Genomic DNA, 12914 nt, shown 5'->3' with positions numbered 1-12914 from the left:
ACGTTGTGACTTACCAGACTCCACTCTCCCGGGTATTCATGTCAAGTCGTCAGGATGAACGATGGCCAGGACCTTCTCCTCTCAGGGATAGACTTGTGATGGGGCACTGGGAGAGCCACCGCCAGCCTTCAGGGACTGCAGCTGGTGCCTGGAGACTAGGGAACAGATCTTGCCCCTGGGGTTGTTCCACATCTTTCTAATGTGCTCCCTAGTGCGAAGGGGGGTGCTTACAACATTGACTCTGTTGACTATCCCGTCCCACATTTCTGTTTTCATACTGAAAGGAGTGTCCTGAACTTCTGCTCCAAACAATTGTGGCCCTACTCTTATTATTTCTTTCACCATAACACTAAACTCATCCTCAGAAAAACGGGGATTATTTAGAAGGTTACATGGTAGAAAAAAAAAATATATATATATATATATACATATACATATATATATAAGTGGGTGAAAGCTCTTACTAAACAGGGGTAGTGCAATGAGAATGGAGTGAAGTATGTGCAGGGTATTGTATGGGATATTAAAAAAGGGGTGCCTAATTTATGGTGTGCGGATTAGTAAATTTGCTCTGTCTTGCTGGGTCTTGATGTGAACATGCCAAGGATTGTGGGGTGTGAAGGGGTGTGTTTTATAGTGTCCTTTGCAGGTGTGTCCAATGTGGCAATGTCTGTCAGCTGTTTTGTTTTCAAATTCATCCAATGTGCTGTTGTGTATTACTTTTGTGTTGCGAACCGCTGCGGTTTGGACTGCCATTGGCTGACCACCATGGGTGTCTGCCACAAATTTGTGCTTGTAATGAGGTCAGTGATTGGTTGCCTATTTCCAGGCCTCCGTGATGCTGGTGGTCTGCCTTTTTTGGTTGGCAGTATGTGCTACTGCCTGTAATACTCGTAATAAGGCGTCTGTAAGACCGCCAACATGGAGGTCTTTTTAGGACCGCCAACATGGTGGCCTGGGAGTCCAACCCCCAAACGTGTAATAAAGCCCATTGTTCTTTTCCTGTCCAAAAAGTATGTGATTTTTTCATTGTGTCAGTATTCTTGATATCTTTGGAATACATTGGGTTGGAACATAAACCTGTGTGCAGGACTTTCCGCAGTTCTAAAGATGAAAATATTTTTAAACAAATTATTTCAACATTTTGACTCATACATGGCTCGTTATTGTCAATTTGCATTGTTCATGTCTTGAAATATTTGTTTCAGTTCCTATTTGTTGTTAGGTCAGGCCTACCAGACAACTTAAATTGTCCCTCATGGATGTGATTTTTTCATTGTGTCAATATTCTTGATATCCTTGTTATCCATGGGGTTGAAATATAAGCCTCTATGTGTGATTTCCTCCATTTCAAAAGATGAAAATATTTTTTAAGAAACTGTTTCACCATTTTGACTAATACATGGCTTGTGATTGTTAATTTGCATTCACATATTTGTTTTAGTTCCTACTTATTGACAGGCCAGGTCTACCAGACAACGTAAGCAGCCTACTTGAAAAGACCTGTTGTAAACTTATGGTGGGCTTAGAGCCTGCCCATTGATCACCATTGGTTGGCATTCTTGTCCCTTTCAACTTCTAGCTTCTTATTTGACGGTTTGCCTTCCTCTTCTGTGTGCCGTTGCCCTGGAGCACAACCTCTTTTCTATCCTTATAATTGCTTGACTTGTTTCTTTACACTGATCACAATTAAGGGTCTACATTTTTATTTTTCATCCAGCACTCCTTGACACTGCATGTGTTTTCTATTTCTCTCCCATTATGCGCTGCATAGCCATCAAAAACCCCCATGCATTGTGGTGTTGGTCCCCACCATCGCAACTTATCTGTAAAAGCACGGCAACACGGTTATTTTTGCTGCAGTATGACTTTAGTAGTTTTTTGTTTTATGTTCTGCATTCCACATATTTAATGAAAGCAGACGTTTTGGTCTTCAAAGACCTTTAAGGCATTAGAGGAGGGGCCACCTGCAGAACTCATTGAGCTGGCATCTGAGGCAGAAGGTGTACATAGCATGATACTTCTTCTGTAGGCCCATAAACCTGCTCCCTGGGCTGCCTCAAATGCGCAAATAGCTAAATCCTGCCTTGCTAAGCATTTCTCTTTATATTCGGACACTTCATCAATCTTTTTTTAATTCTATTCAGAGCTTCCTGAATGAAAAGGATTGAAAAATAAACCATGCCCTTTATGTATATTCAAAACATCTAGACACCATAAGATGTGTTTGATTTCCTCCAGAATTTTGAAATTAACTAACTGTTACTTTTTTAGTAATGCTTTTAGACAATCATTGGCAAAGCCAACAGTTCGGCACTCGCATTATAAAGACGAAATCGATTGGTTTCTTTTCTAATGCTTTTCGTACTAATGTTGTTAAATGTATTTTAAGAGTCGGTATCCTAAACATGTTTTTGCAGCCAGTAAATGTCAGTATTTCCACTGCTTTTCGCATTATTTAACTATGTTGTCTGCTATCTTGGATTCTATTAATTAGAATATTTTCTCTTTGTTATATAAATTCAATGTATGCATTATATTCTACATAACATTGCCTAGTCCCAGTTAAAGTTTGCCTGTAATCAGTGGTTGTTCAAAAAAAAACTTTATTGCATGCTTTGTTCAGGCACTAAATAAGCGTGAAACAAGGTGATGGTCTCTTGCAGATAACTCACCATCTGCTTGCAGGCTACAAAAAGTGAGATTATGATAATAGTACGGATATAGTAAGGACTATCATGAAGAAACACGGGCTGTCTGTCAGGTGCCGTCATCATGCCACCACACACGTTTTCAAATCGATACGTATGTTTTTCTATTGCAACACCAAGGCAGTCTTTTTTCTTTGGTCAGCAGGTAAGAGTATGCAGAGAACGTTACAGGGAACGTGCAAGGAAGAAAACAAGCGTATCAGCTTCAGGTCCAGGGAGCGTGAAGAATCAGCGAATTGAGCCTGCAGGCTGCCCTGGCAGACGGTACCACACTGGACGTGGAAGACTGATTGCAGAGTGGGTGCAGTGGACAGACATGGGTCGTGGTCTGTGCTGCAGGGTGGAAGTGGAGCTCTGAGAAGAGCACAGGGGACAAGTGCCAAGCAGTACGAGGCTACCAGATGCTCTCAGCAACCCCTTTCAAGAGTTGGAAAATTTAAATCTAATTGAAACACAATCTCAAACCCCTAGTAACAGTAATGAAATCGAAACCGATCCCTACTCTGTCATACAGAGATGAAATAATGCTAGTCTACTGGATAAGTTTATAATATAGATTTACAAGCGAATCTCCCGGTTGTTGGTCCGCATCGCCTGCACAAGTCAGACTTGATTTTTCACTGGTAAAGCAATCCCTAGCCATGTCAGGGGCTTTTGTAAAATGCTGACGAATGTTGCTAAGGACTTGTTAACACATCATGGTTGGTCAACCTACACATATGGAAAGGTGGCTTCAAACGGTACTTCAAGACCCTCTGCCTCAACAAACTATGACAAGTCTTCAAGAAAATTGTTAATAAAAGCATGAGTCTGAAAAGTCTGTGGGAAAACAACCCGAGCCAAGTGAGTACATTGATGGCTGGTGTTAAAATCGTACGAGGAGCAAGGGGATCAGATCTTTTTTGAGGTCACCTATTCTGTGGCCTACAGGAGGACACTAGTGTCGATTAGACTGGGCGTGCTCCCCATCCTAGATGTCAAGCCCAATTGGCAGGAGGAAGGACGACGTGAGGATACGAGGTGTCCCTTATGACATCGAACAAGGAAAACATTGTTGGATGCCCTCTGTCTTTTCTCCTGCCTAATCATGGAGCTGAGGGTCCTGCTGAGGAATGAATGTCAAGCCCTAGGAATAAAAATTTGCAGATCAGCCGTCATGGAGTTGTAAAATCCTCAAAGCATTAAGCTGAACATTTGGCTGGTGCAGTTTATTGATATTTAAAAAAAAATGATTAAGGCAAAAGACTCCCCAAAATAGGGATTTAGGCTCTCTATTTTAGGAAAGCGTAAATTGTGGGCATAGTTGGCGCCCTGAAGGTGGGTTGCTAGGGGGCATTACAGGTACTTATCAAGAAACATAGGGCCTGATTTAAGAAAAGTGGTGCTGCATCCAATGCAGCAGCACTTTTCTTGCACCCCTTAGCCCTGCGCTAATGCCACCATGTGTGCTTCGTATTTAACATATTTTTGCCGCTAGTTTGGCACTTTGCAGGATTAGCGTAAAAACATTTGATGCTAATCCTGCAAAGCCCATTGAGTCAAATAAGAGAGTGCCTCCTTTTAACGCCTGCTCTGTGCAGGCATTAAAAATGTCACAAAAAAATGCAGCAAAGAAATGCTTTACATTTCTTTGTGACATTTTTTTAGCTCCCCCATCGGGGGAATCACCCCTTGCATACATTATGCTCATAGCAGGAATAATGTGGCCCATGGGGCTACAAAGTGGCGTAATGCATGCGTAAGGCCCTCATAATTCAGGGCCATAATGCCTCTATCCCCCTCCCACCATGCTCAGGTAGAGTCCCCTAGGAGGGCTCTATGAATGTGCCAATGTTAGGCTGCAGATGTGCTCTGATGGTGCACTGTAGGTGGGCTGTTAGGGGCCATATTAGATCTGTTGCAAGCACAATACTGCTCTCATCACCCATCCTGCCAACGTTAGCTGGTGCCCCACAGTAGTATTGTAGGAGGCTTGCCTGGTTTGTAGTGGGTACCTTGGGTACCTACACCTTATACCAGGTCCAGTTATCCCTTATTAGTGAAATGTAGTAGTGTTCTAGCAGCTGATAGAGGTAGCTATAGCAGAGCAGCTTAGGCTGAACTAGGAGACATGCAAAGCTCCTGCAATACCACTTATAGTTACACAGTACTTATACACAAGTAAAGACACTCAGTGTTACCAAAAATAAAGGTATTTATTTGGGTCACACAGTACCAAAAATATCTTAGAGACAATACTCCTTCTGGAGGTAAGTATTATACATAATAAATACACTAGACACCAAAATTAGACAAGTAAATAGTCATAGAACAATGCAAACAATAGGAAATGCTATATATATTGCAATGGGAGAAAATCGGTCTAGGGGCAACACAAACCATATACTAAGAAAGTGGAATGTGAATCACAAATTCCCCCCTAGACAAGTGTAGTGTGTGCAGAATCGATGGGAGTGTAAGAATACAGCAAAGGTAAGTAAATTAACCCACCCCAGAGCCCAGAGAAGCAGGAGTAAAGTACTGCAAGTTTCTTTAGGACACACTACACTCATGATAGGGATTTTGCAGCAGCCAACCAAGTCTGCAAAGAACAACTGCTGGATTCCTGGACCTGAAGACCTGCAAAAGAAGGGGAAGTCGAAAGAAGTTCCAGGAAGGACAGGAGCCCTTTCTAACCAAGAAAAGGGTGAAAAAGAAGAGTCCACAGTTAGTCGGAGACTGCAGAAATGCACCCTGGGAAGATGCCAGCGGGTTCCTGCATGATACAAAGGATGTTCCACGATGTGAAGATTGTTGCAGATGTGATTTCGGGTTGGAAGTCACCAACAAGCTTTGGCCATGACAAAAGCACATTTTGCGTCAAAATGGCACTGGGCGGACCAAGGAGGGACCTGAGGGGCCTCAACTCTGTGTGAGGAGGAAGAGTGAGCTCTCAGCAATTTAGAGAGCCCTCAGGATCCCAGCCAGCACCCCCGGAGGTCCCAGGACACGGGTACAAAGGAGGTGCAAAATGCGGTTGATGCAGCACACCAAAGGAAGGTCCCATGCCGCTGGAAAACAACTCAGTTAGTTGAGCGTCACAGGATGAAGTGCTGAGGACCTGGGCCAGGCTGTGCATGAAGAAATTTTGCAAATTGTGCACAGAGGCCTGAGGAGGTGAGGAAGACGCAGTACACAGGGGTACTGTCGCTCTCTGGGAAGGCAATGTCTTTCCTCCTCCAAATTGCATCAGCAAGACCTCCGGACAGTCGATGTCAATGATGTCCATCCTCTGTGGCCTTAGGAGCACGCTCGTCACTGTAAGATGAGTCCAAGGGTACGGTCGTCATCTTGGAAGGCGCCTGCTTGGAGCAGGGGAGTGACTCCGTCACTCCACTGGAGATTTCTTCGGTCCTTCTGGTGCAGGATGAAGACAGGGAGTCCTCAGAGCGTGCACACCCTGGAAACTGTTGCAGTTGCAGACTTGGAGCTGAGATTGCTAAAGAAAAGTATCTCTGGTGGATACTTTGTTGCAGTTACAGCGTTTCTTGGAGCAGGCTGCGGTTGAACTGAGGTCAGAGGATGCTGAAGTTGTTACAGAGGATTCCTGAAGGAAACTTGCAAGCAGAATCTGAAGAGAACACAGAGGAGAGACCCTAAATAGCCCTGAGAGGGGGATTGGCTACCTTATCAGGTATGGACCTATCAGGAGGGATCTCTGATGTCACCTGCTGGCACTGGCCACTCAGAGCCCTCATGAGTGCCCCCACACCTTGCAAAGCAGGATGGCTGAATTCTGGGACACACTGGAGGAGCTCTGGGCACCACCCCTAGGGTGGTGCTGGACAGGGGAGTGGTCACTCCCCTTTCCTTTGTCCAGTTTCATGCCAGAGCAGGGGACAAGGGGTCCCTGAACCGGTGCAGACTGGTTTATGCAAGGAGGGCACCATCTGTTCCCCTCAAAGCATTTCCAGAGGCTGGGGAGGCTGCCCCTCCCCAGCCTGTAACACCTATTTCCAAAGGGAGAGGGTGTAACATCCTGCTGTCAGAGGAAATGCTTTGTTCTGCCTTCCTGGGACTGGGCTGCCCAGACCCCAGGAGGGCAGAACCCTTTGTGTGAGGTGGCAGCAGCTGAAGCTTCAGGGCAAGGCTCAGAGAGCTGGTTTGGCAGTACTGGGGGTCCATAGTGGAGCCCCCAGGATGCATGGAATTGGCTCCCCAATACCATATTTGGAATGGGGGGGACAATTCCATGATCTTAGACATGTTACATGGCCATATTTGGAGTTACCATTCTGAAGCTACATATAGGTATTGACTTATATGCAGTGCACACGTGTAATGGTGTCTCCGCACTCACAAAGTCCGGGGAAATGGCCCTGAACTATGTGGGGGCACCTTTTCTAGTGCAAGGGTGCCCTCACACTTAGTAACTTTGCACCTATCCTTCAGCAAGTGAAGGTGTTTCTGTGTTTTCGCCGATGGGCAGCAGGTACTTCAAAGTTTATTGCCCATCATGTACTATGCACTTTATAGCCCTAAACACATTGGCTGACTGTAGGAAAGTACCATCTTGCCTGGCATGTTACCCCCATTTTCACTGTATGTATGTTTGTTTTAGCCCCTGTGTCACTGGGATCCTGCAAGGCAGGACCCCAGTGCTCATAGTATGTGCCCTGTATGTGTTTCCTGTGTGGTGCCTAACTGTATCACTGAGGCTCTGCTAACCAGAACCTCAGTGTTTATGCTCTCTCTCTGCTTTCTAAATTTGTCACTGCAGGCTAGTGACTAAATTTACCAATTCTCATTGGCACACTGGTGCACCCATATAATTCCCTTGTATATGGTACTGAGGTACTCAAGGTATTGGGGTTCCAGGAGATCCCTATGGGCTGCAGCATTTCTTTTGCCACCCATAGGGAGCTCAGACAATTCTTGCACAGGCACTGAAGCCTGAGTGAAATAACGTCCACGTTATTTCACAGCCATTTTTCACTGCACATAAGTAACTTATAAGTCACCTATATGTCTAACCCTCACTTAGTGAAGGTTGGGTGCCAAGTTACTTAGTGTGTGGGCACCCTGGCACTAGCAAATTCCCCGAACTTTGTGAGTGCGGGGACACCATTACATGCGTGCACTATACATAGGTCACTACCTATGTATAGCGTCACAATGGTAACTCCGAACATGACCATGTAACATGTCTAAGATCATGGAAGTGTCACCCCAATACCATTCTGGTGATGGGGGGGACAATTCCATGATCCCCCGGGTCTCTAGCACAGAACCCGGGTGCTGCCAAACTGCCTTTCTGGGGTTTCCACTGCAGCTGCTGCTGCTGCCAACCCCTCAGACAGGATTCTGCCCTCCTGGGGTCTGGCAGCCCCAGCCCAGGAAAGCAGAACAAAGGATTTTCTCTGAGAGAGGGTGTTACATCCTCTCCCTTTGGAAATAGGTTTGAAGGGATGGGGAGGAGTAGCCTCCCCCAGCCTCTGGAAATGCTTTGATGGGCACAGATGGTGCCCATCTCTGCATAAGCCAGTCTACACCGGTTTAGGGATCCCCCAGCCCTGCTCTGGTGCGAAACTGGACAAAGGAAAGGGGAGTGACCACTCCCCTGACCAGTACCTCCCAGGGAAGATGACCAGAGCTCCACCAGTGTGTCGCAGACCTCTGCCATCTTGGAAACAGAGGTGTTGGGGGCACACTGGACTGCTCTGAGTGGCCAGTGCCAGCAGGTGACGTCAGAGACCCCCTCTGATAGGCTCTTACCTTTTTTGGTAGCCAATCTCCCTTTCTTGGTAGCCAAACCTCCTTTTCTTGCTATTTATGGTCTCTTCTCTGGGGAATTCTTCTGATAACAAATGCAAGAGCTCACCAGAGTTCCTCTGCATCTCCCTCTTCAACTTCTGCCAAGGATGGACCGCTGACTGCTCCAGGACGCCTGCAAAACGCAACAAAGTAGCAAGACGACTACCAGCAACATTGTAGTGCCTCATCCTGCTGGCTTTCTTGAATGTTTCCTGGTGGTGCATGCTCTGGGGGTCATCTGCCTTCAGCTTGCACTGGAAGCCAAGAAGAAATCTCCCGTGGGTCGATGGAATCTTCCCCCTACTAAAGCAGGCACCAAAAGACTGCATCACCGGTCCTCTGGGTCCCCTCTCATCCTGACGAGCGTGGTCCCTGGAACACAGGAACTCTATCCAAGTGATTCCCACAGTCCAGTGATCCTTCAGTCCGAGTTTGGTGGAGGTAAGTCCTTGCCTCCCCACGCTAGACTGCAAACCTGTGTACTGCGTGATTTGCCGCTGCTCCGGCTCCTGTGCACTCCTCCACAGATTCCTTTGTGCACAGCTGAGCCTGGGTCCCCAGCCCTCCATCCTGCAGTGCTCAACCCTCTGAGTTGGCTTCCGACGTCGTGGGACCCTCCTTTGTGACTCTAAGCCAGCTCTGGTTCAGAAATCTTCCAAGTGCCTGCTCCGGTACTTCTGTGGGTGCTGCCTGCTTCTGTGGGGGCTCTCTGAGTTGCTGAGCGCCCACTCTGTCTCCTCCTCCAAGGGGCGACATCCTGGTCCTTCCTGGTCCCCAGTAGCACCCAAAAACCTCCACCGCAACCCTTGCAGCTAGCAGGGTTTGTTTGCTGTATTTCTGTGTGGGAACACCTCTGCAACCTTTAGCATGACATAGGACATCTTCCATCCACAGGAGAAGTTCCTGGTCCTCTTCGTTGTTGCAGAATCCTAAGCTTCTTCCATCCGGAGGCAGCTTCCTTGCACCTTTATCGGGGGTTTTCTGGGCTCCTGCCCCCCTGGACACTATCGCGACTCTTGGACTTGGTCCCCTTGCCTTGCAGGTCCTCAGGTCCAGGAATCCGTCTTCAGTGCCTTGCTGGTGTTTGTGGTTCTTGCAGAATCCCCCTATCACGACTATTGTGTCCTTTTGGGGTAGTAGGGGTACTTTACTCCTACTTTTCAGGGTCTTGGGGTGGGGTATCTTGGACACCCTGTCTGTTTTCTTGCAGTCCCAGCGACCCTCTACAAGCTCCCATAGGTCTGGGGTCCATTCGTGATTCGCATTCCACTTTTGGAGTGTATGGTTTGTGTTACCCCTAGACCTATGTTCACCTCTTGCATCCTATTGTAATTCTACACTGTTTGCATTACTTTTCTTACTATTACTTACCTGTTTTGGGTTTGTGTACATATAACTTGTGTATATTACTTACCTTCTAACAGAGGGTACTCACTGAGATACTTTTGGCATATTGTCATAAAAATAAAGTACCTTTCCTTTTAGTAACTCTGAGTATTGTGTTTTCTTATGATATTGTGCTATATGATACAGGTGGTATAGTAGGAGCTTTGCATGTCTCCTAGTTCAGCCTAAGCTTTGCCATAGCTACCTTCTATCAGCCTAAGCTGCTAGAACCACCTCTACTCTACTAATAAGGGATAACTGGACCTGGCACAGGGTGTAAGTACCACAAGGTACCCATCATAAGCCAGGCCAGCCTCCTACACTGACAGGCAACATCACCAGACTGGTCCTTTTAGCAATATTTTATCAAGTGTGTAAGGCTGTCTTTTTGTTTAGACCTTCCTATTGGTGTTCTTTAATTTCGTGGTTAAACTCTTGATGATAGGGTCTGGGTAGGGAAGGGAAGTAGCTGCTGTTTTTATTCTGGCATTTTAGTATCCAATACACAACTTATTTTGCACCTTACACCTTGTGAAAACAATAGTTAGGTGCTCGAGTGCTAGGAGTCCTATTTTTAATTCATACATTAGGGGATTCACCAAATTCCTGTAGGTACTTTAGGTGGGTCAGGGTGTGGCCTTCATGGAGAGCTATGCTGCATTGTACCTTGCACCTTAAAGGACTAAAGTTATGGCTTCTCAAGGAACAGGTGCGATGCATTTATGTTTTTTAATTTTGATTGAATAGTTATGTCAAAGGGTTTAATGTACAACTTGTTTGTTTTGTTTTTATGTTTATGGTTTGCATTAACTAATCTGATTGAAAGGTCTGCGGAAACCACTCATTTTTGTATTTCTTTAAACTTTCAAAGCTTGCAGAGTTAACAAAATGCAGTCTGTGAAGTTGTGATTTGTACGACATAGCAACTACTTCTACTTATTACCCTTCTCTAAATTTAGCCATATGGCTGTCTGATAAAAATACCTCTGACAAAAATATCAGCGACAAAAATGTAGTGAAAAAACATATTGAGGACACAAATATCTTCTTTGCATAATTTTATTTAAAGTAAAAAAAAACTCAACAACAAAAATATAGAAGACCACTATATTGTCAGAATATAGTTAAATATATAAATGTTAGCCATAATACATAACTTTAAAAATAATATTACATTAGGAATATGCTTATAATATAAAAATATATTAAAAATGGATCGCTTCCAAACCTAAACTAAAAGTATATACTTTAAAATAATTGACAAAAATAGTAAACATATTTTAAAAAGAAAAGTATTAATCTTAAATAAGAAATACTAATAAAAGTAATTATAATATGATAAACTAGATAGTAAACTTTTAAGAAAGTATTTACAATTACAATAAGAATGCAAGAATAACAGTAAAAAAAGAAATAATAAAAAATATTTTACATTAAACAAACTTGTAAAGTTAGTTTGATATGATTTAATATTCCCCTGGCCTAAATTGATACAAAATAGATTACTTATACAAAGATCAAATTATAAAATACATTTTCAGAACTGAATAAAACACAATATTGTATCATTTATAGCCCAATTTATTTAAATAATATATATAAATTATTAAAAACTAAAAACATTAAATTAACATATAAACATATACATAAAATAGTATTTAAAACCTAAATCAATTAAAACATAAATATACATTTAAAATTATTACCCCAAAAGTCCAACACAAAAGTAAAATGAAATAAATTAATAACAGATCAAAATTACAATACACATTATTTGAAAATATAATACAAATATAAAATGATTTATTAAACAAAAAAGTACACAAAATAAAACTAATTAAAATTCAAATCATTAAAAAAATGAAATGATTAACACAAGCATTTAATTAACCAATTTCAAATGTTTACTATATTGTTAAAATTATCTCTTAAGTTACCAAAAAGTTTACATAATTAATTGTCTAACACATTACAATTTATAAACAATTTTAAAAATCAATTAAAAAATGCATATTTTAAATACTTTCCAGCCTGTTCCCCTATAAACCCAACAACCTGCTAAAAAGGCATAAAATAAATAACACTCAAAATGTATTATCAAATCAAAAAAAGTAACACTGAAAATAACAAATCATCCTTAACATTAAAATAATAACAACCTAGAACACACACAACTAAGGATATTGTGTACAACTAAATTTAAACAAAAACATGTAAATGACCTAAAACAATATATTTTGTCCCTTGATATTCTTGTATCATTATATTTTTGACATGATAATTATGTCTCATGATATTTTAGACACAATTTTTTGTCACAATACCGAGCAATATAATCCGTAGTAAGGCTATATTAAGAGTACTGCTTTCATTTTCTTGAGCCTTCCACGGGAATTACATTTAGAAAACTGGTAAATTAATGGAAATAAAACAACACTATTGTATGCCTTAATGAAATGGAATCCTCCTTTATGGACAACACACTCAAGCAATCTGTTGTTTTCTGCAGTTAGAAATTGAAATCAATTGAGATGTACCAGAATCAATACTGATTTACTTTTAAAATGTGGTGTGCACTATGATGAAGACAATACTCACTAAAAGTCAGACTGAAAATTCTGCCCAAAGAAAGATTATTTCATTTAGACTCTATTCATGAAAAAGACTGGTGAACTGTAATCTAAAAAGTAATTGAGAAAGAAATGAGGCACAGTGCCTGATTACGAGTCTGGCGATCAGAAAAACCGACCGCCAGATTTACGGTGAAGAGACAGCTGTGGAGTTGGGGGTCTCCCCACAAGACCCATTACAAGTTTTCCACTGGGCTGACCAGTGGAAACCAAGGCTTCCACCAGTCAGCCCAGTGGGAACTGTGCGGCTGCACTGGACTCCACATGGTGCAGTCCAATGCCGTCACAGAGGGTGACTGTCGGAATGTGCACTGTCTGCTTTGTAGACAGTGCGCATTCCAAATGGTGCTGGACAGCAAGGCCCCTGCACTGCCCATGTCACTTGCCTGGGCAG

The 12914-nt window shown here is 43.1% G+C and overlaps 1 protein-coding gene across 1 annotated transcript in view; it reads right to left on the bottom strand.

The window, feature by feature from the left end:
- LOC138261520 (lipopolysaccharide-induced tumor necrosis factor-alpha factor homolog) overlaps positions 1-12914 on the bottom strand; it is a 218936-nt gene that overhangs the window by 149399 nt on the left and 56623 nt on the right. The gene's annotated exons all lie outside the window — the stretch shown is intronic.

This window comes from Pleurodeles waltl, chromosome 10 (assembly GCF_031143425.1).
Source record: "Pleurodeles waltl isolate 20211129_DDA chromosome 10, aPleWal1.hap1.20221129, whole genome shotgun sequence".
Taxonomy (NCBI): domain Eukaryota; kingdom Metazoa; phylum Chordata; class Amphibia; order Caudata; family Salamandridae; genus Pleurodeles; species Pleurodeles waltl.
This window is presented reverse-complemented; position numbering and strand designations above follow the sequence as displayed.